Consider the following 12,653-nt stretch of genomic DNA (forward strand, 5'->3'; position numbering starts at 1 on the left):
ATATATCACCACTGTAAGACTTCAGCTTGTGGCTTTATTTTGTATTACTCAAAGAACTTCGTCTGACACCACAGGATGCCTCCAATTCTTTTAAAAAACAAATCTCCCTTATTTGTTGCAATAGTAATATCTGCACCTTGATAAAGCACCTTTCAGGCACAACCAGGAGCTCCCACCAATGTCCTGACTCCTGGGTTGTAAGATGACAAACGACATGGCTGGCTGCACAGAATAAACAAGATTTTTTCTTAGAGTATTCCTGCTTAATTTATGTCTTTGTGCTGATATTTCACTTGTTTTTGCTCTTGCTGAAACCCAACCCGGCATGAAACAACAACTGTTCACGAAAAATCTCTCTAATTTAATTTCTTTTTCGTTTTTTTGTTTCATACATTTGCAATCTGGACTTGGAGCAATGAATTCTAAAGATTAATAGCTACTTCAGACACCATTTACTGGCCTTTCTTTTGGCAGATATACAACTTTGACATTTACCCAGGAGAAACTATGGTCTATGCATTACAGTTCATAGAATCACAGAATGGGTTGGGTTGGAAGGGACCTCAAAGCCCATCTAGTTCCAACCCCCTGCCAAGGGCAGTGACACCCTCCACCAGACCAGGTTGCCCAAAGCCCCATCCAACCTGGCCTTGAACACTGCCAGGGATGGGGCAGCCACAGCTTCTCTGGGCAGCCTGTGCCAGTGCCTCACCACCCTCAGAGTGAAGAAAGTTCATGGATTGTACACCAAAGAAGTGAGAATTCTCCTGCGGGGCCAAACTTCAACAGCTGGTCATGGTCTTCACGTAGAAGTGAACGCCGATGTTGTAACACTTAGGCCTCCTGCACACAACCATGTCACCTTAACTTCCCAAAGTACTGCATGCAATGCCTGGACTGGATTATCCCTGCTATCAGCTGGGGAAACTGAGGCACGGGGTGGGTGATTTTCTTAAATGAGACCTTCCATCTGCATGACCAAATTGCTAGCTGTAAGAGCTCAGCCTAGCCAGGGCTCTGTGCTTCAGTGCTCTATACTCCCATTCAAGAGGGAATTCTTCATGCCACCCATTTCCATTCCTCATACGCTTCTACCTCCAGTCTGGCTCAGAACCTAGGCAAGGGATTTTACATTTTTTATAGGATTAAGGAAAACTTCTTTAGCTGGCACTATTGGAAAGAATATAGTTCTCATCTTTTCTGGATATTGTTATTCTTGGTAGTCCCTGGCAGGGCTTTGTCATCACAGGACAACTGCAGGACAGCTTTAGCCCATTGCCCTCCCATTTGGAGCACACCTAAACCAAAAGACACTTGAGTCCACCCAGTTATGGAGGCTCCTCACTCCCATTACAGAGCAGTTCATGTCTTATCCAGCTCACTTTTGAATGGCTCATTCAGAAAAAAAAAGAAAAAAAGAAAAAAAGAAAAAAGAAAAAAAGGAAAAAAAAAAAGAAAAGAGAAGCAGCTTTGACTTTCTGAAGAATTTCTTGTTTAACACAGCAGTTCTCGGCAGGTTTATGGCTCTAACAATATATTAATATAAAGCATTCTTAGCAGCTTGTGAAGTAACTATAGGAATCAGGCACAAATCCTTAGCAAACACAGCCACTGGCAATAATTAGAAATTTAAAATTTACTGCTAAGCAGATTTCTGAGTTGTGTTACTTTAAATGCCAGGTATTTGATGACGTATGACGTTCTCAAAACTATTATTACAAGAAAGAAAATTACCTGCCATTTTCTCTTAAACTACATCTTATCTACACACAACATTGGGCCACAGTCATTTCCTCTAAGTGGAGCACCACGCTCTGGTGATGGTCACATCCATATAAAGTTGCTGGATGGTGATCCTGTGTGCAGTGGAGCGATGCTGGTGCAAGACATCCTTGCATTATTATAATGTCTTGGCTAGATTTGGCTCCTGCTTGTCCGAAATCGTGGGCATTCATCAGGCAGATGGTTAGACTGACAGCTGGAGAAAAGCGAAAAGTATGGTAATATATCCACGCTGAGCAATGAGCCCAGGGAAAGTGTTAAAGTGAAAAGCCACACTCCCAATCAGCACGCCTGGCCAGATGCAAAATGAGTGTGAACCAAGTGGTAAGCACATTTTCTACTAGTGAAAGTTTACAGTGTGCTTGGTTGTGTTATTCATAATAAAATTAATTTTTTCTATATGCTTGTCCAGGGAATATGCAGTACATCACTAAGTCAAGATTTTTCTGCTTCAAGATTTGTGGTTGCAGTTCCTCTCACAAAATTCCCGCTGTCTTCAAGGATGTTAAATGAGACCGCTTCATACATCATCGCTAAGCAAAGAATCACCTTCTGTGCATGAATCTGTGCAAATTTCCATTCCACAAATGGTTGCAATAAGGCAAATTCCGCAGTAACATAAATTGCAGTCAGATGATAGTGGGAGAATACGGCCAAGACTTGAGCTTCTCCCCAGGACCTGTGAAACCTTCAGCATCATTTGTTACAGTGAAGAAGATGTAGCTGAATAAAAGGATGGGCATTTTATCAGGCTAGGAGAATAAAATCACTATTGGAACCAGGAATCGTGCTGCCTGATTAAAGTGAATTAAATAATGTTTTTTAAAAATGTTCTCAGGGAGGTTCTGAGTGAAAGTCACGGGGTGTTCGTGCAGCCAAGGAAAAATGTCTTTCTCCAGCCAAAAACAAGTGAGGTAGGTCAGCCTAAGCCAAGACTTCCCCTTTCCCAGAGGAAAGATCTGACTTTTAAGGAAAGATTATGTCAAAGAGAGTTTCCTCAGAGCACAACTCCAGCAGCATGAGGTGACTCATTTTAGCTTGATATAATCACAGCACCTTCATGCCAGGGATTGCTGTAATTCCCTATCCATGGCGCTTACAGGCTCGCTGTTTCCTTGCCAGCTCTGTATAGATTCTGTTGCCAATAGCAAAAGGCAACGGTTTTCTGGGGTTCAAGCAGGTTAGAGATCGTTGATATTACCTGTTCCAGCGGGAAGGCAAGGTTACAGCTGCTCTGCAAAAGCCAGCTGCTGGTGGCCAGCCTGGGGGTCCTGCCTGACGTACCACTCGGGTACCTGGGGGAGACCTGGAGATGTGCGCTGGGATCAGCAAAGGGTGGTAGAGCGCTTCCCAGGGCTTCTAATGGGTCAGATACATCAGGAGAACAACTTCACTCTTCACAGTGACAAAAACACAAGCAAATGCTCCTGCCTACCACATGAAATTCGGGGAACCCATGGGAAGTCCTGGACTCCCCAGCAATGACAGACAGCATCACTTTTATCTGTATGGTCACCCCTCCCATGCTGGGCTTTGTGCAAGATATCCTAAAGCAGGAAGATTATAATTGCTTTTTTTCTTTTCCTTGTCTAAGACCCCAGCCAGTGACTGGGATTGCTCACTGCATGGACTAGCAACAAAAGGAGCCCCTTACGTGTGCCCACCCTAACGCGATAAACAACAAATAAAAGAATCTGCGGCATCTCTTGAGGGGTGACACTGGATGCAGATGATACAACCCCTCACCCAGGGGGTTATTTTAGGGCCAGCTGTACAGGAAGACACCAAATCTGGGCTTTCAGTATGGATTCATTCCTTCCCCGAGCAGGAAAAGCTGGCTGTTGTGTCTGTGCCAGATGTTTGCTACCAGTCAACTCTGCTGGGAATTTATAGGATGAAATAAAAGATCAAAAGCAATTCCAAACACAGACAGGTGATTTTCTTTAAGCATCTGGCCTCAAGCCCTCACAAAGCCTGGCAGAGGTCAATGTTAAGTGGCCCCTGACCATTTGGAAAGGTCTATAAAGAAGAATACAAAGTGTCTCTACTTTTAACTAGCTTTATTGCATATGAGATATAAATTAGGCAGATAAATGCTATTAGAGAAGCACTCTCATGAGTGCTGTATCCCACTAACAAAATTACCAGGAAGTCTCCAAATATATGATCAAAACATCATATTAATTACAAGGCAGAAAGGTACTTGGTCTGGGGAAGAGGCTCGTCTTTGGGGTGCAGGCTGTGCCTCCGCTGTGATGCCGTGTGCCCTGGGGACATCACTGTGAATCCTGAACAATTCCTCGGGGTGGGACCGTCAGAGCTGCGGTTCTTGCCCACACGGTCCCTTGTGCCAGTTCCCTCTGGGACTTTGTTGTCCCAAAGTCTTTTGTCTCCAAAGAGGTCTCTGTGAGCAGTTAGCATCCTGCAGGGAGCAGGGAGAGGAGGTCGGAGGGGCTGGCAGGGAGTGAGGACCCTTTCCCTCTCAGGCCAGTGGGGATTGCTGGATGTTTGGGGTGGGGTGGGACGTGCCCTGAAGCTCTCGCACTGTGATGGCTGCGAAAAGTTGAGTCGCGGACTGGAAACCTCAGAGAAATCTCCCTGGAGGACAGATTTCACCCTAAAATGAAGGACATAGGGAGTCAGTCTCTCCGTGCATTCACATGGATTTTACTGCAGATCCGCAGCCCTGGCACAGCAGCCAGACTGAATTCTCTGGGGGCAGCAGGACTGCACCCAGGGACCCCCGGCCCTGAAAAATCAGAGCTGTGCTCCAGGAGCTCCAAAGAAGGATGAATGATATCTCGCTTGGACCATGGTAAAGCAGAGCCAGGGACCACGCAGTCATGTCAGCATGGACACTAATAAAACCATCTAAGGCACGTGCCATTAGAAAATTCACAATTTTACACATGATGTTGAAACAGGGGTTATTTGGTGGCTGATTCCCTGCACTGACCCGCAAAGACTTGGCCAGGGCCGAGCAGTTTGTTTTGGGGGCTGCATCTCTCTGAGTTTGAAATCTGCCTGCCTGTGGCCCCTGAGACAGATGGCTTCCCATAAAAAAAGTGTCCTGCCTACACCCAGAAATAGCAATTTAATAGATAAGCTGCCTGTCAGTAGCACCTGCAAACACCGAAGAAGGCAGGTGAAGGGCCAGATGTATATCAGCATTGTGCTTGCATATGATTTCCTTTACGAAACCTTTTAGCTCCGCTTCCCACATACTATTACAAGCGAACTCTTTGCTGTGGCTGCTCTGAGGCAATGAGCACTTTGGCAAGGACACTAAGTGATTTCCCAGGTCCAACCACAACGCAAATGTCTTGAAAAGCTCTGAAAAATCTACGGCTCCTTATGTCGGCTCTGAGGATGTGCCAAAACTCTCCAGAATAGCTGGTGAAATGCACCTCGAGCTGTGCTTCTACCACAGCACAGTCTCAGCGCTCTGTGGGAGCCAGCAGCCGTGCAGGGACCATCGGTGCAGCTCATCAGCCATACAGGGATGTTAAGACTTGCAGTCGATAACATTGCTTCAGAATTTCTTAGAGGAGATCCAAGGATTTTGGAGCCTGAGGGTCACATTTGCTGTATCATCCCATTGCTCTTAAGGAGTTTGCTATGAGAAGGCAGATATTTTTTCTTGTCTTCTCTTATCCAAGGAGCAGGGTTAAACAAGTGATAGAAAATCCCACTTGCCTTTGACTTCTTGATAAAAGTCTTATCAAAAGCTGGTTGAAGATGGACAGCAGTATTTTGAGCTGTTGCAGACTGGGCTTATCTGGGAGTGTTCCCTTTCATGTCCTTCAGCAGAGTGTCTGGCAGTCAGCGCATGTTTCCATCATCTACCTGGTCTGAAGGGGACATGCAGGCTCTTTCCTACCCAACAGCTCTACTAATCTACTGATCTCCTTCACCACTGACTCCTGGTGCCCAGATGGAGCTCAGACTCTGGCTTCTATCCTTGCACTCTCCCTAGGCATTGTTATGAATCCTCTCTTGGCTTGGCTGTTAAATATAATTAGATGTCATTTCAAAATCGGAAATCAAGTGATGCTAAACTGGCATTGCAAAGCAAAAAATTCCTGCAGGAAACTTCCAAAAACTGCTTGCTGACATCCACATATGCCCTTGAACACCCGAGGATAAGCCTCTCCAAACGGTTTCTGGGCAGACAGACAGCTTTTGCAAGCTTTGATGTGGCAGGAAAACACAAGAGACCTCAGGTAGTGTCTTTTTTGATGTATGTAATTAAAAGGATGCATCTCATAGTTTATATCTTGGCGAATTTCATTCCTCAGCTCAGCAAGGGACTGCTTTTAGCAGGCAAGCATAGCTTAATTTTTTGAAGGTGCTGGAAGAAGTGTAATAGAAGGGCGTTTCCTCCCCTTGTGTCTCCGTGTGAGGTCCTGAACAGCAAGGCTTAGTATTCCAGCTGAATCCTTTCTGAATCGTTCAGCAGGCTGGGAGAGCCACATGGAGAGCTTCCACCTTTTATCTCAGCACAAAACTTTCCATCTGAATAGAGTCTCTTTAATGGGAAAGTTATTGTTCTCCAGTGAGCCACTCATTTTTAGGATGACAGTAACTTGCATTTTGCCACAGATGTTGCCTATTACAGCGTTTCCCATTCCTGACATAAAGGGGAAACACGAAGGTACTTTGGACGCGCTGTGCCTTGGCCGCAATCAACCGATGCTTTGCATTAGCTGCCACGTTCAGTTCGCTTCCACGCTCCGCTCTCGTGCAGCTGCATTAAACCATTTGGGCAAGGCAAAGAAAGGGGAACACAGAGGGATGTTTACATTATGGGAGAACTAGAGCATGAGAAATGGTGACATCTTTATTACAAAGTCAATGTTTTGAATATTGCACGGAGACTTCAGCAATGGGCATCCCTACTTCTGCAGCAAACCAATCTGGATGTTGTTAGCTAAGCACAAAGCGAGAACTCTCTAAACACCCTCTTAGCACCAGGCAGAGATTAAAAGCAGTGCTAAAACCCAGACCGTCTTACAGACCTGGGTTCTGTCGGTACTTAACGCTGAATGCAGCTACAGAAGACGGTCATATCTCTAACTCTGATGAGAGTACGCTCCCAGCTCTGCATGACACAGCTGCTTTTGCTATTCACTGTGTGAGTTTTTGTATGCTGGAAAATTTTTATTTCAGTTTTGATTCAATGTTCTAGTTAAATGTGATATAACTATATATGTTATATAAAGATAACTTTTTAATATATTTCTATACAATTATATAAGTTTACATATACATAAACTTTAATCTCCAGCACGTTCCTTGTTTGTTCATGCCCCCCTAGCCTGCCCCCTCGAAAAGTAGACATCATCAAATGTCTCTGCTTGGTACGTTATAGTTCTTCTCAATACAGGCTACTTACTACCTGCAGAGTGGGTACAAGGCTTGCCACAGTTTGAATTCAGATTTACACTCAAGTTTTGCCCCACTTGGCAACTTTTTTGCTTCTTCAGAGTTCATTTATCTGAGATTTCCAGTGCCCAACAATTCTGGACATGTCCCAGTGCAAATCATTTCTACAGAGCAAGTAGTTGTATATTTTGTCCAGCCTGAAACATGGCAACTTAAGTCCTTTGTGAATAGGTATCTAATTAGTGAGAGCAGGACAACATTCTCAAAGTATCGTAGAGACCACTGAACACTCTAGTCCCATGGACCAACTAGGTTTTGGTGGACTTTGTGCTGGTTTTGTTGTTTTGCCAGTCTACGTTGAATGATCTGACACGGGCAGCGAGGTGAGGGGTCTGCCCCTGCATTAGGCTATGAGGCGTGTCTACACATGGAGTCACATGAAGAGTAACAACACTCAAATCCCACTGTTCATTCAGGCATCCAACAGGCCAAGGTGTCTGCTTCCTCCTCCTTTGTCGAAGTTCCCACCGTTGCGCCTCCGAATGGGGAGCAAGGGAAAATGCTGTATCCTAGGCAAAAGAGAGGGAAAATCCAAGACCCTCCAAACTATTAGCAGGACAATCCATAAGTGTCCAAGCCAGACTAGAACATCTGGTTTGTTTGGACCATTCTTTTAGCACACTTTCATAGCATGGGATAAACATTTGCAGTTGATTTGGCATGAGTTCCAGATCCCCTTCCAAATCTATCTGTCTTTCAAAGCCATTAACCTATTCTTGAGTGTAACCAGCCCTAACAAATCACTTTTTTCTGCCTAGTCTTCCCCAAGTAGCTGCATTATTTCATCATTCATGTTTTCTGCATTCTGAGAGTGTTAAGGGATCTGGAGGAAGTGAATAGCTGAATATTCAAATACTTTTTCAAAATATCTCTCCATCTTCTCTTTAAAGTCTTGAATTTGATTTTTTTTCCAACTTACATCCAGCAAGCTCTTTGGCAAGAGAAAGCTCAGATGAGGCTTGATTCTTTAATTACATTATTGGCAGACTGTGGCATTCTTTTGTTACTTTCTTGATCTAATTCCCCCAAAGAGCTGCAAAAAAGGAGAATGGTGGATTAATTTAATCATAGCTTCTTGTGCGGTTAAATACCAATGTCTTTATTGTCCACATACATTTCGGTGCTCTGAACTTCATCTCCTCCACCCAGAGGGAAAGCCTCTTCCTCTGTACATTTTTTCCCTTCAGACTTTGTGTCGAAGGAGTGACTAAAGTCCATGTGTTGGGAGTAAGTGGAGACTCAGTAGCTGGACTAGAGGATTCAAAGCATTTCTTATTCCATCAAGTCCTTCAGAGACAAAACAGCAAGGCTAATTCAGCTGATGGCTGAAGGTCACTTCCCTTGGCTCCTTGGAACAGCTGTAGGTAGGGGAAAGGTCCTTGTAAGAAGGATACATTGCAATGTTGAAAGTCAGTGTTGAAGCAATGCGCCTGCTTGAGGTTTCTCAGGCACTGGGGTTTTCGTATTTTGCTGAGCATGTATGCATACGTAGAGGGAAAATCCTTCTCGTGACAAGGTAACAGAGACAAATGCCGTACAACTTCTTTCATCTAGGGCTTCATTTCAGCAGAACCTGCAGTTATTACAAACTTTCTGTCTCAATTAACTCAACACCACTGCCAAAGAAACCCAGGACATGCTGTTTGCAGCAGGGCAGATTTACTTTTCTGTGCAGACTTAAACAGCTGTTTCAGACTGTGACTGAAAAGTTATGGCATTTACAGTTGAGCTTTTCCAGACTCTTAACTGAAATGTAATAGCGGAAGTGTTAGATGTGTCTCTGTCTCTGGATGCATGCCCCTCAGATGTGAGGCCTCCTGTCTTTGTCTCAAGGGGTGAAATCACACTTGTCCCAAATTAGCTTTGTAGAAAACCTATCTAGCTCCACCTAGGTTCCCATTCCTTTAGCTCTCTCCTTTGGGAGCTTGTTGCCAGCCATAAGTTCAAGGCAACCTTTGCAAATCAAAGTATCATTAAATTCGAACATAAGGTTCTAAAGGGTGAGTAACAATTAGCACCCTCTGCATAGCTATTTATCGGACAATTACCAGCTGGATCACTGGATAGTGATGCTTCTAGAAATGTCAAGGCAGCTCTCTACTTCCTTCAAACATCTTCCCAACAATTGCTTGAGCAGAGGACCCTTCATTCTCTGGCATCAATTCTGTGTCAACGTTGACAAAACAAGCTGCAAAACTCGGCTGAAGTAGGATCTTCCCAACTCATAGGTTAGGATTCCTTGCTGAGCTGCCTCAAGGAGAGGTCTTGTTTGGAGCTGTGCCCTTGAATTCCTGTACAGGCAGTTTTTCACACTGCTGTTATTAACCTAAACTGGCATATTTAAACATCTCAATAATCAGCTTATATACAATAATTGTAAATTATTACAAAGCAACTCCTCATTCTCAGAGAACTATCAAGGAAAACAAATTTAAATGTTGTTTGAATCAATAGAAGGAAGCTACTCAAATTAAGGGAGAATGAAGACTAATAAACCACTCCTGCAGTCTATGCTATAGCACCATCATAACCATGAGAAAACATTGGAATTTAGGTCAGAAATTCCATAACTTACACACAAGTCACACGTGACCTGGCACAGCAGCCAAGCTCCTACAGTCTTCCTCTCTCCCTTAGGAAGAAAGCGTGCCGCTCTCCCTCCTCTACACCATCTTAGATTTATAATTACATGTAACACGGCATCATCCCGATTGCTTTGCAAGTAGTCGTTTGCTAAGAGATTAGAACAGATAGTAACTGAGAATATAAGCAACTTCCTTCAAGCGAATATTTGCAAGATCAGCCCGTTAGTGAGAGTCGCAGTCAGCAACTTCCAAGCGGCTGCTGGGACAATCGCGAAGTCTCAGGAATGCATAAGCAAACGCATTAGACACAATACATCTACTGGGGCAGTGATTCATTAAACAAAGCAGCTTCTGGAAACATGGAAAAAACATCTTCGACACAGGAATAACTAATGGCTTTTCCCCCCAAAAGGGGAGTAATTATTGTAAGCTGTCACTACTTATAAAGTGACCACCTAATCATGTATACTTTAGGTAGTAATACTCACTCTTAATAACAATCTTTTTGCCAGGTATATCACAAACCCAAATGCCAATATATTTCATCAGTTTTCAAGTTTTCAGAAAAAAAAAAAAAAAATCCTATGGACTTCAACTGTGCCTGGAATGGGAATTTCAAATAGAAAGGCTGAGAGCGTGCCAACCAGTTTCATCGAGAGACATTTCAGCTGGTCTCACCTTCTCCTCATTATATCCTAGCTCAAAGTGGTTTACATTTCCATAGTCAGTGGAGAACAGATGTAGAGAATAATTTCAGGTTTCTCTGAAACATGAGCAGCATGTTTTTGATTGAGAGCTTTGTAAACTAGCTCCTTCCAGATCGGAGGTTTGGGGTCACCATGGAGAGGGGCTCGCCGATCAGAGACGAGCCAGTGCCCTGCTGCACTGCCCCGAAGATGAGGGGTTACTGGCAAAACCACCAAGATGTGGAAAGGGCCCCACGGAGCCCCACTGAGCCTGCAGATCCACAAGAAATCTTGGCCCTTGCCCTGCATATCTCGGGACATGAGTAATGTCTGCATGTCTGCTGCTGCTCTGGTCTAACAAATGCCAGGCTAAATGGCCAGATCATTACCCTTCCCAGTATGGGACCGATCCAGCTCCCACTGGAGCCAGCTGGAGCCTTTCCATCGAACGAAGTGGGGGTGGATCGGCCCCATTGCTGCCGCTGTTTGTCCTTGTATGGTGCGTGCTGCCTCCCTCCCACCATGCCAGGAGGCAGTGGGAGCCCAAGGTCAGGAGACGAGGGCAAATCCTGGAATCCGTAGCTATTCCTCAGAGGAGATGAAACTCCTACTTAAGGAAAGAAGAAAAACTAAGAGAGGGTTTTACGACTAGGTCTGGAATGAGGCAAGGAAAAACATTACTGTGAACAATTCAAACCAAAGCAGATGGTTTTTATGTTTCAGTCAGCCCGGGTCTTGAGAATTCATGGATGGCACTGCCAAGGTACACCCCAAAATGTGTCCCTGTAAAAAATGTTTTATCTGCTGACATTGCAAGTACGAGTGTAATACTGGGGAGGTCTCATTGCCGAGCAAGACTTTGTTGTTCCAGCCACTGTACAAAATGAACACAATGATGGTCCCCACCCCAAAGTACAATTAACACTTGGAATTGCAATTATCCTGTGTTCCCTGGTCTGCAAGTTTTGACCCTTGGTGGGGTCACGGACTGGCAGAAAGGGAACAGTGAAAGGCTAGAAGAGCAGTGACGGTTGACAGCAGAGCAGTGTTGACAGCAGATGAGTGTTTCCAAGAGGCAGGGATGAGCAGGGGTTGTGTTTACAGGCTCCGGGGGCTTCTCTGGGTCAGGGCACTCTGAAATGTAACACAATCCCACCCCATCCCACCCGGGATAGGGAATAAGGGTTTACAGCAGAGTATGAGTGAAATTCTAGTTTATAGAAACCAAATGTCATGAGAGGGCTCCACATTCAATCATCTGTGCTTGGCCTCCTGCTTCATACATGGGGAATATTTTGGGATTAATTCTCATTTATGACTGACTATCCCTGCTGTTTGGGTGCACGTTGCAGAAAACAACAGAGAAAAACCCCGACCCTATAAGGCAGGAATATGGGAAGAAGAACCTGAAACTATTTCTAATTTATTTTTTCAAGTGGCAAGGTTTCAAGTTATATCCTTCCTGCTTTAAATTTCCCTCTTAGTAGCAGATCCTCAGCTGGGGTAAACTTCTCTGTGAACACTGTATTTTAAGGCAAAATCCTGTTCCTATTGCAAGCAAAATTGCTATTGATTCTCATAGCACAGGGTTTGCAGCATCTGTGCTGAAATCTGTGGGTTTCACACTCTGCAGGGGGGAAATACTGGCTTCAGACATAGTTTTCATTGAGGATTTTATGCAAGGAAACATTCCAGTTGTTCAAAGGCTGCATTAAAAAAATGCTGGTTCTGCAACATTTTTAATTCGGAGCCAAATTTAAGTCAATACTTACCCTTTCCCCATGTCAGAATCAGCAATATAAAAGAAAAAAAAAAAAAAAAAAAGACAAGAAATTTCTTATTAAAATCAGAGAAGTGAGGTCACAGAGGTTAAGGAGCTCTGGAAAACAGAAATCCTTAAGATGCATGTCTGGTTGTTTTTGTCTGAATGGGAAAGTTGCTTTATTTGAGCTTTTTAAATGCCAGGGTTTGCAGAATGGAAACAATGGCTGCTGATAATGACGAAAGCCCCACATCTGAGAACAAAAACGGAACTGAGAGTCCACCTCAGGGCAGCAGAGATAGAGTGCCTTTTGGTTTGGAGGAACTGACCCCTAGGGATTCGAAAGCCAAATACTTGACCCCAAAGAACAAACATAAAGATGTTACATTATTT

The sequence above is a fragment of the Balearica regulorum genome, chromosome 13 (genome assembly GCF_011004875.1).
Source record: "Balearica regulorum gibbericeps isolate bBalReg1 chromosome 13, bBalReg1.pri, whole genome shotgun sequence".
Classification (NCBI taxonomy): domain Eukaryota; kingdom Metazoa; phylum Chordata; class Aves; order Gruiformes; family Gruidae; genus Balearica; species Balearica regulorum.